This window comes from Pipra filicauda, unplaced genomic scaffold (genome assembly GCF_003945595.2).
Source record: "Pipra filicauda isolate LSUMZ 115617 unplaced genomic scaffold, ASM394559v2 scaffold13_size5146498_pilon, whole genome shotgun sequence".
Classification (NCBI taxonomy): domain Eukaryota; kingdom Metazoa; phylum Chordata; class Aves; order Passeriformes; family Pipridae; genus Pipra; species Pipra filicauda.
Genome location: NW_024103874.1, coordinates 2,524,356 through 2,536,975, shown reverse-complemented (window position 1 = coordinate 2,536,975; position 12,620 = coordinate 2,524,356). Strand labels below are relative to the sequence as shown.

The window sequence follows — 12,620 nt, the reverse complement described above, 5'->3', positions numbered from 1 at the left end:
CACAGTAGAAGCCTGAATTCTTCTTTCATGTACACACTAACAGCTGAGGGCAGCTCCAGGAATATTTTACTGGAGAAATGTCTGTGGCCTCAGCTGATACAGAAAAGTGAATGTTTGGAGAGACAAGAAATCTGGCTCCCAGCAGGGCTCCATTCATGCAGACCGAGTGCCATTGTGCAGCCTGATGAGGACTGCAAAGTGGAATTGCTTAAATCAATTCAGTGAAGTTTAGTAACAAAACACACACCCTGAAGCAGTAACTCTGAAAGGTTTATGTGACATGAACAACTATGTATCCTGACCCTGAAGATGTCGTCTTTCCAAGTCACCATTTCTGCCTGGGTTTTGGCCATTTTGCTGCAGGTGAAGTAACACCTAGAATGTCTAAATGCACCTAATCCTCCCCTGAGGACTGCTCTCCATGAAGAACCATTATGAAATATTGCTGTTGGTTATCATAAATGGCAATATTTCCCTTATAGACATGAACTCTGAATGTACAGAAATCATGGTTGCCTACACAACTTTCATTTGACCAAAGGCACATTTCCACCATTAACATGACTTTTTTTTCACAAAGATCACAGCTTTGTAAATTCACAGAATCTCTTAAAGCAACTATTAAAAGTCTGGGGGGAAAAGTAAGTATAAAAAAATTCAAAGCATTCCAGTAAACAGGACAGCCAACTACTACTCTCATATCAATAATGCAGAACACCTAGTAGGATTCATCTGGCACTTCTGTCTTGTTGAGCCAGCAAAAACCACCACCCAAAGAGGGGAGTAACCCTCACAAACTGGTCAGGCCATACAGGAAAAAGAAGTCCAAGAGAAAAAAACTTAAAGACAAAAATGTGCTCGAACAGCAAAAGGGAGAGATGTGGCTCCTTTAGAAGCAAACACAAGTCTACTTGCCAAAGAAAAGCCAGTTCAAGGAAAACTAAAACAGAAGACAAAGTAATGGATCCCAGAGGGAAAAGACCCAAGGGCTGCCGAGAAAATGCAAGGGCAGTCACAGCACTGAAAAGGTGCAGCTGGGTGCACACACAACTCAGTGTTTCACTGAGAATGGAATGTCTCCTTTAAAGTGCTTGGGTTCCTTTCACAGCCCAGCAGCAGAGCTGGACACACACCCAGAGGAGAAAAGAAAAAAAGAAAACAAAAAATCCAGCCTCAAACCACCTTCCATTAAAAACTCACAGATCTTTTTATCCAGGTTTAGATTTAATGTGTTTTAGGTGAGGCTCTAAATGCTGAATCCTCATACAGTTTAATTTGGGGGTTATTTGGTTTAGATTTTTAGTATTAATTCACCATAAAAAGGTATACTGAAGGACTGTTTCATGAATTAATTTATGAGGACAGTCTACAATCCAAGAAAAAACTTGGACATCAGAGAGAAAAGGCAGATGTGTGAGTCCAGCTTTGTTTCTAAAGCATCAGATGATTGGGTGGGAATGAAGATCTCCAATTACTCCTCCTTGCTCAAATCATCCTTTTCCTGACAGTTAAAAGGTTAAAAAGTGGAGGATGTTACGGTGCCTCTTCTACAAAACAGATGTTTTGCAGGAGAAATACGAAGGGTCTTTCCAGGTCTTATAGATTGCTGGATTAATGAGCGGTAATTTCTCTTGGATTAATGATTAATTTTCAGGTATATCACATCATAAATATGAGTAATTACAATTATTACACACTTAGAAGCAATGTAGCTGTCAGAGAAACAGTTGCTTCAACTCAAAAAGGCAAGAAGGTTTGTTGGTTTGTACATGCACAAACTATAGACATATTAATTTTTCCATCTGTTTCTGACTTGTCATAGAAAAACACATAACCAGAACTACTGACAGTAGTCAGAAATGTTCTGAAAACCCCCAACTACACCAACTTAAATGTGTTTTACAGAAAAGAGAATAGAATTTGACAGTCATTGATCATTTGAACCAACTTTCAGATCAGTGTCAAGACCAGTAAAAGGAAGCATCAGTAACTATAAATATAGAAACAGAGCATTCCCCTCACTGTGACCCAGACCAACAGAGTCAGGTAGACTGTCCCAGTCCACAGTCTGCACCATTCAGCCAACTCAGCTATTTTGATTTTTAATTTTCCCTGTAAGTTTTTATGTAGTTGTGTCTTTTCTCAGCATGTTGCCAAGGAAACCCTACATTCCTGTAGCTTAGTATCCAGCTCCTTATTGCTGTAGACACAAAATAATTTAGGGTTTTGAACCAATTGATGCACTTGCCTTCCCATTATGAAGGGATCTTCACTTGTACCGTAAGCTGGATAGAGTTAAAGGGAGACCTTTTTTTAAAGTTCAGTTCTTCCAAAATGGCTATGGGAAATTTGCCAATTAATTCTTCTATTTATTAATTTTATTAATGATTTTACATGTCAATATTCTGTTAGGCTATATGCTATCCACTGGAAAGCAACCCTGTAATCTGACTGGTGTCTTCTCGTTTACCTACAATTCCTCTCTTGTTTTATTATCTTTGAACAGTGCTGAGTTCCTCTGACAAACAATATTTTGGGATTTTGTGAGAGCTGCCAGCTAAATTTCAGGTGCTACTAATTAAGTTGCAGTTGCACACTCCTTGTATCTGTGTCATAATTTTACCTGACATTTAGGCAGGTTTTCACTGGGAGAAGGGGTACTATATATAAATCTATACATATACACAGAATTTATGATGCACTCCAGAATTTATGATGCTGCCCTTCAACCCCTGGGTGTGCAGTGGTGGTGTTTGCCCTGCCCATGCTGAGCTTCCTGTGCAGCACATGAGTCAAACTCACACTGCAAAGCACCGGGCCAGTCTCAGATTTGGGACCAATCATTTACCTCTTGCCTGATGTCTGAGAAACATTTTCAGTGTGTTCTGTACAACACTCACCTGCTCCAGGCACGGCCCAGAAGGGTTCTGCTTCTTATCACAGGCTTTAAAATGCCATTTCAATTGTTACCCTCACAGAGACGATCGGTGGGACACACAGAATGCCTCGTGCATGGATAAAGGTGGGAAATGGGAAGGAGCACTTGTAGCTTCCTGGCAGAGTGAAGGCTGTCATTGCACTGGACTTGTATTTCAGTTGTGTGTGTCATGGTAAGAGGTATTTCTGTCCCTCTCCCCTTCGGGTTTCATGGAGCTTTGCTTTTATCTGTCGTCAAGGAAACACCAGGGTTTTTTCCCCCTTGCTCATTAATGTCTGCATTTTTGTTTCCATAGCTACAAAGGAACCTTAGTGTTTTAAAATAGCAGTAATTGGATTACCATGAGTTTTTGTAATTTATTGACACCATTAATGGCTCTGATTTTCAAAAGCAGACACCGAAATTATATCAGCAGTTTTTCAGCTATTAACATGTGTTATCTCCTTGTCCTGAAATTCTGGGTACATGCTAAGAAAAGTCTCCAGCATCCAGACACTCACTGCACCCAGACTCAGGCTCCAGACGTGGTGCTCTGAAATTACTGAAAATACTCTGCTTTTTAGTTGTATAGGGTTCAATTTCTGATGGTCCCCTGCAAAGAAGTGCACAAGTTCTGTTGTGAATCTGCTCAGTGTCAAGCCCAATATCTAACATATTACAGATCCTTTGTAAATTTGACCCCAATAGGATAATCTGGGAGAATTTTTACAGCCAAATATCTGGCCAAGTCAGGATACAGGAATATGGAAAAGCACAAAGAATTGAGAGCACCAGTGTTGCTAAAACTGGTATTACTTAACAGGGACATAATTCATGTTTTCTTAAGACAAAAAGTGACTGATCTGCATGTCTGTCTGTGGCTGTGTGGACACTGCTACCACACTGAAATTGTTCCTATGCCATCTTCTAACACTCCTGATTTACTTGTTACCATTTACTTGCCTGTTTGAAGTGCTTACAAAGCACCATAAGTGCATGTTCTATACCCTCACCCTTTCTTTCCATCATCTCCAGTCCCTCCTGCCCTCAGCCTCAGTAGAGGACAGAACTGAACTCACTGTATGAACATCCCACCAGTGCCACCACTCTGAGCCCCAGCCAGGAGACACACACCAGTCCCACAGTGTACCTTGATTAAAATTAACCAACAGTTTAAGAAGTTGTAAGAGCAGGACAGACAGAATGACTGGATACCACCTATTTTTTTTTTTTTTTTTAGGAAAAAAAAAGCTAAAGAGAGTCACCAACCCAAAATGTTTACAATGTAGGTATAAGAAAAGGGTGACAAGTGGCTAAACACAGATAAGTGTGAAAAGGAAGCCTCTTAAATCTAAAATATTAGTTCCTATTTTTCATACTGGATTTCTGTGTATCCTTGAGGCTCAGACATTCCATTGCCATAGAAACAGTACCCTGTGTCTCTGAGGACCATCCTGTAGATGCTGTTATGGAAACAGTCATCTCAACAGCTCTCCTCATAGTATAGATTTCAGTGATTGTGTTTGTAAAGATCCATTGCTAAACTATCCTTTCAGGGTTCATTTTAATAAAAACTAGGTCTCTGAAGTATTGAGCAATTTAATAAACTCCTCAAGGCTGCTCCAAATTAAAAATACAGCAATGGAACAAAATGTATAATAAAATTACAGGGCCCTTTCAATAATTACCAACCTTTCCAAATCTCTGTTATTAGCAAAGATTTGAGGGACAAGATGGTCTGTCCTCCCCAACAGTCATTAGTAAAACTACTTCAGGAAAGCAAATTTTCAAGTTGTGTTCTGTGCAAGGATCCCTTCACACACCCATCCTTATGTGCTTGCATGGGAATGAAATTCAAAATATAAGAAAGTGCAATGAGAAAATGTGGCTCAGTTGACTGAACTGGGAACTGTGAATTCTTAAATCAAGGTGAACCATTCCCTTGCCTCAGAAAAGCCATCTAAGTCAGATTTTGAAAAAGATAACATGTGAGTTGGAAGCTCAACTCCCACTAATTTTTTCCTGGGAATTGAGTCCTTAGCTGATCCTAGAGCTTTGAGAAAATCTCCTCAACATTTTCATGTTTGTAACGTCTGAGACACTACTACTTACATATTTCATACTTCCTTATTTCACTAGACTACTGTGGGCATGAGGAATTTTTATTTCCTTGAATAAAGCCATCAAAGAATCTGAGACACAATTATAAGGTGTTATTTGAGTTAGTGGTCATTCATCACTTAATGTGTCAGATGTAAATAGCTTCCTGCCTAATTATATAGATTCTGCTATTTAGTTACTGCACCTTTAGACTGTAAATTCACATTTTTTATCTTTATCTTGGCTTTTTTAAAATCAAATTCATCCACACCAAGAAGATCCTTTCCAACTCAAACCATAGGTTATATCCTATTCTTTATTCCTACACAAAATACTAGTTATTGTGGCTTGTGAAGGAAACATTTCCTAGCAGTGAATATCTGAATATCTCTGACTAGAGACAACATTTTTCCTAACGTTTCCTTTAATAGTTTAGAGTCTATAAGCTTTGTTGTTTGAGACATGTGTCATGATTGCCAAGGAGTTTGTTCTCCAGATTGTTACATGTAAAGATTCCATCTTCCCAGGGCTGCTATTCCCTTAAGTCTCTGTGAACTGTCACAGCTTTCAGTGCTTTCTCATATTATTTCTGAAAAGACAGATTAAATTGAAGTGCTCATTTTAACTAACAAAGCTGACAGGTATAATCCCATTTTGTTCATCTTCCAGAAATTACAAGTGTTTTAGCAAGGTTAGCAGTTGTTCTCCTTCTCTTCATTTATAGCCATGATTTTCAGAAAACAGAATATCTTTTTTTTTTCTTTGGGTTTAGTATTTCAGTTCTTGGAATGCATGCCTGTGCTGAATAGATTCTCTAAGAGGCAACAAAAAAATACACTAATTAAAAAACAGATGACAAACCATACTCTTAATATAGGCATTTAAAAAAAGCCTACAAGCAGATGAGGTAGGAATTACTTTTTGGAAGAGAATCTTTTCTAAGTTAGCACAGAAGAGATTCAACACCTGAGGTTGGCCTAAACCCTAATTCTGCAGACTTTTTTTCATGGTTTTGATCCTCACTATCAGATGGATAATTATTGAACCAAAAAGAATATTCACCATCACTTTTCTAAATAAGGGTCTTTCTTACAGGTAGTTGTAGTTAACTTTTGTTTAAATCTGTGCAGATTCCTTGTAGGAGTGTTCAGATGGTTTTGAAAGTATTCCTAATTTTATCAGCAGGGATTAAGATATAGATAGATAGATAGATAGATATACATATATATATATATATGACACTCTGAAACACACATTTATAAAAGGAACAAACATTAATTGTGGGGTAACCGAATTAAATAAGTTTTAGTTGCTTCTGATACTGGGCTGTCTCCAAGCTCTGTGTTTGGTGAAGCTTTGTGGAGGCTTTTTATTAATATCAGAGTTTCACTTAGAGCTCTCCTTGCTCATGCTCTGGCAGAGCAGTGGCCGTGTGAGTCCATCTGCTCGGGGAGTGCTCAGCTGGTCACACACTATTTGTTTTTTCTGTTCCTATGCTACTCATACCACTGGACATTTGGGAGCCCCGGACTTAGAATGCGTGTCTTGATTAAAAAGAAGAGCTGCTGTAGGTTCTGTGCTCTTCATCTTACCTTTTTATAGACCTTGGGGTTTAATAATTACTGCTTTACAGTATTTTATGTATTGCAGAGAGTTGCTGAATGCTCAGAATTTGTCACTGGTAGAAAGTGTGTATAAAACCTCCTCATTTCTGAGCAGGGAAACCATACATTGACACTAAGAAGCTCAAACTCCAATTTTACCATCTTATTAATCATGAACCTGATGGATATCCTATTGATTCAGTGAGGTGGAACTGATACAAATGTTACTTGCTAGTGCAGAAACTTGGAAGTGGTTCTTAAATGACTCAATTTAGAGAAAAAATAAATTGAGGCATCTGGTAAGAAAGTGCTTTAATGTACAATGTGCAAGACCTAGGTATGGCAAATTACATTTTAAATGGTTGCTTTGTGAGAAGACTACTCATTGTTAAAACTACATTTACAAATATTTATTCCTTTATGAAATATTTTTAATTTAAGTTTGTGGCTGTTAACATTTTGGACTCTACAAGCATATGTACATCCTCAGGAGATGGATGGCATTAATCCAAGTTGGCTTAATCATACTGTGATGGGTGTGAGGCTTTCTCAGTGCTTGGAATTTAATTTTTTTTTCATTTATACATGTTGTTTATTCCTTTAATTATTGCTGAAACACTAAGATGCATACAGCTTTGTTTCAGCATCACATAAGTATAGGCAGTATGATGATGGCAAAGCTTTTTTCTCTCAAAGGGCTCTCTAATTAATCATCACTAATGAAGCTGCACTAATTAACAATAATGGGGTGGGTGAAGGCCTAGAAGAGTCTGAATTCCATATCTAAGAACTGTTGTGTGCACTGAACACTCTCCATCCCTGGTACAGAGTGAGATGTGAGTGTGGAGAAAGACAAGTGTCTGAGTCTGCAAGTGCCCAACCTCCACAGCAGGATTTAAGGTTGTGATGATGTTAACTTGGTGTTTTCCACAAGTTCCATAAATGGATTTTTACAGCTCATATGTTCTTGTAATATTTACCAAGTTCTTAGAACCTCTTTAAGTTGTTGCATTAATTTTACTCCAATTTTCTTTCTGTTCGTGTACAGGCCTGATAAATGAAATGTGTTTGGCTTCGGATCAGGACAGTTCTAGAGAATGTAGTGGAGTTCTTCTGCAGGACTTCCAAGATTATAAGTATTCCCACATATTCCTCTCACTTTCTTTAAGTGCTATGAGATTTCACCATTAAGTTTATAAAAAAACACCTGTAGTGAGTGTCAGACAGTGGTTACAGGACAGTGCAGACTCAGGCAGTTATCAAGCTGGACTCTGACAGATTTGATCACACCACCTCATTGCCTTTAATTTTGACTTTTCTTAAATGGAAATCTATTATTTTAAATTAATGAAGATTTTTATGGAGTCTGTTTGTTAGTTTTAAATGTTTATTAGAGAACACCATGAAAGAAAGTATTTTTGTTCCAATTGTACAAGAAGAGTATCCTGTTACTTCATTGGCATAGAAGATTCTTGCATTCTGTTTCTATCTTAAACTCTCCTCTTTGATTAATATTTTTATTTGTTTTTCTTTTATAGTTTATTCCTTAGGTGGGATGAAATAAACTCATGAAAAACCCCTGGGAGGTACTTGGAAAATAGGTGTATTTTCAGAACAGGAAACTATCACTGGCCAGATAAATATCAAAACTATTAAACTCTTGGAGTGCCTCATCCCCAGAAGGAAAAGGATCACTTTCAGGTGCAGTTTTTGACTCTCAGTCTCGCTGTTTTGCTGTGGGTTGTCAGTCCTGTCCAAACACCAGCATTTCTTCTCAGCTGGGAGTTGGGAATTCCTGCTGTCAAGCCCCCCTGAGGAGGTTGGGACTGAGCCTTAAGTTGCTGTTACTATTAAAGATCTGAAGACTGTGGTCCCAGAGACAAGGCCTTGTGCTCTCAGTTGCTGAGACTGGATCCTCCCCCTCCCAAAGAGGTGGCAAATACAACCCCAGCACTAAGGACAGCAGAAAGAGTCTTAAATCCAGGACCTACCTGTTCTGTAGCCCCCAAAACTTGGAGCAAAAATGATTTAATGGCTTGCCTTCACCACAGCTGGCAGATGTAAGTCAGAGGTGTCTCAAGACTGTTTGGTTTATAATTGATCTGAGAATTGTCTTGGTGACAATTGTCTGGGTAAGTCAGCACTGGTGACTAAGTGGCCACTTCCATGCAGTAGTTTGTGTATGAGGAATTCTCAACTTTTATTCCCACGTTGTGGTTTCTTTAAACCATGTCCAAAGATTTCTGAAACAAAGAGCTTGATACAAATTTTGGACACAGGAGCAAAGTTTGAAGACCATGAGTTGTGTTTGTGATTTAACACGGAATTCTGACCACGACCTGTCATCGCTGGTTCTTCAAGGCTTAGCACTGAAAATTGCATTCGACAAATGTTTGAGAGCTCAGTGTGTTTTTATAAGAACTGTTGTCTTTAGAATTACACAAGGATCAGATAAGGGGAGAAACATGATTATTTCCAAACAATGTAAAATCATCAGCATTTTCAAAGTACTTTAAAATTTGTGGTTTTGTCTTTAATTGTGCTGTTACTGTGCTTGCTCATGAGTTGTGGGTGATAACATGTGATTATCATCTGCCTACTTGATCACATGCACATTTGTGATGCTTGCAAGAGAAAACATTATCTGGCTGGTAACTGTCATATTCTGCAGAGTTTAAGAGACTGTTTCCCAGACAACAGAATAGTCAGATTGCATCCGTGAGCTGTGCACCGCCGGGTACCTGCACTCCAGTCAAACACCTGGTGGCAGCTGCTGCTCCCACTAATGACACAGACGAGATGGAACTGTTTGTACAACCAAAATCAACCTGCCTGAACTATGGAAGTCAAGGAAACTGCACAATCTAAACAATAAAAAAAAAAAAAGTCAAAAATTTTATGTCTAACAAGTCAAACAGCACAAACCCTGAGTCAGTTTTTAAATTGAAACCAGATCATTTACTAGCCAAAAGGCATTTAAGGGCCATGTTTAAGACCTCTGCTGCCAGGCATTAATCCAAGGGCAGCTGTATAATGTGGTAAATCATTTCCCTGTGGCAATTTGAGCACCTTAAAACAGCCCAGGGAGCAGGTGGAAGGGCCAACACTGGAAGCAGCTGGAGCGCTCAGGGCGAGGAGGTGAGTTGGGCAGCGGGGTGGGATCCTGTGTGCACTGGGTTTGCATTTTGTGTGCTGTCAGGTGGGAGGGAAAGCTGATAAGAAAAATAATTATTTGCATTCAAATTATATAAACAGCACCAGAGCCTGGTTAGTGTAGGCAGTGTTAGACAGTGTGGTTCCCAACTGCAGTACTCCTATCACACGCTCCATAAGGGAGGTATATGAGGCAACAGCCCTCTGAAGGTGTGCAGCTCTAAGACTCTTAGCACATTTATGGCAGATGGATAAAATAAAAGGCATCTGACAACCAAATGTTTGTCCCAGGGCTAGTGCCAGATCATTCTATTAAAAATGCACATTCTTAATATGTCCTAACTTAAACTCTATGTTCTGAAGCAAAGATAATGTCTGGGTTTGAATTTATTGGGGGGGGCAGGATACTGATGGGATTTGGGGTTTTTTTCAAGGTAGAGGGTGTTATTCAGGGAAGGGAGAGATATTAAATTCTAGGTAACAAAATCTCAGTCTCCCCTTGATGTTCTTAGCTCTAATTAGCTAAAACCAACTGAGCTGTAGCAGTGTGGCAAATTAGCAGTTCATATCCCATGCTATCTTTTCACATCAGGTGGCCACAGGTTTCTGAAGATCTTATCCCAAGTTTTTAATTTTTTACTTGTTAAGAATGACTTCAAGTGTGAGTGGAATAGTAAATTCATTTCCTTATAGATCCTGTGCCATTTGGTCAGAATATCCTGTAAGTTTACAGAGGGTTCGTTGGGCTGTGTCATTCCCTCTGTGGGTATTATGAGAGATCCAGGGTAGAATCTGATGGAAGATTTATCATCTTCTATACACCTCTTTCATATCTAGTTTCTGACTGTAACTCTGCCTTTCAGAGCTTCTCCAAGAAAAAGCAATTCCATGGTCAAGATGAAGAGGCCATTCTCTCTTCAGCAAAGACTACTTTAAATCCTTTTGGAATATGCATTAGCTCCTGTTAAGAGTTTCCTAATTACATTCTGTGAATGCTACCCTAGGCTTTCCTCACTGCTTCCATAATTAAAGTACCAAACACTCTTCCCTCATATTGAGTGCACAGGTTTACAACAGGACACTTGCACTCTGAATTGTTCTCAGGTTTTTCTGTCTGGAAATCTCAGTTTGCCATTACCTGAGACATTGGATCTGCTTTATTTAAGTCACATCCCTGAGAGTTATGTGGTGTAATTGTGCCTGTGGTGACAAGTATCTGCAAAGGAAGGAAAAGCTACTTCATCACAGATGAGGACTTGTGGAAATTGAAGTCTAAAAGACTGTTCTTGAGCATGTGAAGCCCCATGGACGGGGAGTGGAATACACAGATAACACATGTGATCCAGCCCCCTCTCGTGGTTTTTTCCACTCAGAAGGCAGGAATGGATCCAGCCTTATTTCTTAATAAAAATATAAACACCTGCATCTTTTTCCTGAAAGCTGATATGTTACTGCTATTTCATCTCTTCTTTGAGGATGGTAGGCATTAGTCTCAGGATAGAAGATGATAATCTGTAAAAATGTTTATTTGCATTTCATATGCAACTTGACAGCCATTTTCACCAGAACACGGGGGGTTGGGGAAAGGGATTTGTTGGCCATTTCTATAATCTGATTTTTCTTCAAATTGAGGGAGGAAGAGCACTAAATACTAAAGGATAGAAAACTTCCCTGGTAGACTGATAAAGTACAGAAACAAATACAGGCATTTGGTTGTCTTACACTGATCTGTGAGGGTTTTTGGGTTGAACCAAATTGCATGATACTAACAAATAGCAAGTCAGTGTTTGTTAGTGGATGAAGTGGATGAATGCACTGAACTTAGAGAAGTGTTAAATGTCTTGCTAAAGCCGAGCTGGCTCCAGTGGTTGTTCTGGGGCGTGCAGAGCATTGGCTAAATCAGCCCTGACCACTTGTTCTGGCTCTGCAGCACTAGCAGGGCCTTTCTGTGATTTTTCCATTACATTTATGGTTCACTGTGCAGAAAACAGGAATTCAGCTGCCCTGTTCCCTCACAGTGCTCATCCTGGCCATAGGAAGAGCTGTCCCACAGCAACAGCAGGAGCAGCTGGAGATCAGGAGTAACTGCCCTCAGGTGGCACCTGTTCCAACCAGCTCACACAGCGTGGGCAGAGCTGAGGATGTGCTGCACAGCTGTGGGTTGGCAGTGCAGCTCCCTTCACTGAGGCTGTGAGATGCTGTAGAGCTCAGGGGTCTTAAATGCTGTTTGCTGCATTCCCATCCTTCCCCTCTGCCTGGGGTCAAATGATGAGCACAGGCCTCAGGGACAGGAATTTGGGATGACATCAGTTATGAAGAAGGGAGGTGAAAGGCTCTGGAGTGGGAGGCCAGCTTGCTGGAGCAGTGGGAAGCAGCTGGTAGGACCCAACATCAGCAGTGGAACTGTTAATGCCACACAGACAACATAAAACTGGTAAAGAATCTGTTTATTTTGATAAAAACACATTTTCAGTATTGAAGAGGAAATCTTTTTCTCCCACCTACATTTCTTTGAAGACTCAAAGGGATGCACCAAAGCATATGAATGCTAATCCATGGTACAGTGTTCTGATGGTACTCTGTTCTGACACAGTAAATGTATCCTCATGTAAACTCATTTGCACCTAACACCATTTTTCCAGAATGTTATATGTTGTGTAATGGTGGCATTTCCTCACTGGTGACTCCTTTGGATCCTAATCAGAGTTCTGGAAGGATTAAAATTACTTCAACACTCCTATTAAAGTATGAGCAAAGCTAGAGAAGTTGGTACCATCCTACACTGGAGTATTGCTGTGCTTTCTTTCTGAAGAGTATTTGCTTATTAAAAGTACCATTTGGTGTGA

At 39.6% G+C, this 12,620-nt stretch overlaps 1 long non-coding RNA gene across 1 annotated transcript in view; it reads left to right on the top strand.

Annotated features, from left to right (window-relative positions):
• Positions 1–12,620, top strand: part of LOC113982380 — a 119,572-nt gene extending 106,952 nt beyond the window's left edge. The window contains exons 5-6 of the long non-coding RNA XR_005562478.1: positions 8,160–9,759; positions 10,638–12,620. This is a non-coding gene — a long non-coding RNA (uncharacterized LOC113982380). The remainder of the gene's footprint in view (positions 1–8,159; positions 9,760–10,637) is intronic.